This window comes from Rhincodon typus, chromosome 14, assembly GCF_021869965.1.
Source record: "Rhincodon typus isolate 14 chromosome 14, sRhiTyp1.1, whole genome shotgun sequence".
Taxonomy (NCBI): Eukaryota; Metazoa; Chordata; class Chondrichthyes; order Orectolobiformes; family Rhincodontidae; genus Rhincodon; species Rhincodon typus.
Genome location: NC_063345.1, coordinates 15,886,271 through 15,886,979, shown reverse-complemented (window position 1 = coordinate 15,886,979; position 709 = coordinate 15,886,271).

Below are 709 nucleotides of genomic sequence, written 5' to 3'. Positions count from 1 at the left end.
AACAAAATTCTGAAAGCTATCCCTGATCTCAAAACCTATAAAGAATAACACTCCAGGATATCAATGTAACATTATTCAATCCTGTTCTGTTGAACTCTACAGATGACATTTGTATGTTCCAAACAGCTTGTGAATGCTTAGAGTTCTATACAGCCTTTTTTTTTCTTATTTTCAAGGTCACTGATTTGCAGTGTTCATAGAAAAATAGATGGATATGCAGAACATAACCTTTAAGCCAGCACTGAAATCCAGGAAAATACTGTAATCTTAAACAGAATCTGATTTACACAGTCACTATTAACCATTGTCCTTAATGGGAAAATTGATGAAATCAGGGAATTTGAATCCCTGAATCCTGGAATCACATACTAGGTAATCACAATTTGCCTTAGGTCACCATAAAATAGTGGCCAATCATAGTTGTCTGTCTAGTCTCATCAGGACAGAGTACAATTTTCTTTTATAGGTAGATATTTGCGGAGTTTACTTTGTGGCTTTTACAGAGATAGAAGAAGGATGTGTAGAAAGAAAAGGCTTCACTGCATCTGTACACACATAGATTATTAATACGTCATTCCTCAGCTGGAGAATAGTGCCTGGTACAAAAAGGGAAGATGAAAAGGCAAACACTACATTAAGAGAAAAACACGAAACAACTCAGCAATTGTTTCCAAATGTGCCTCAAACTTCAAATAAAAAAAAACACATT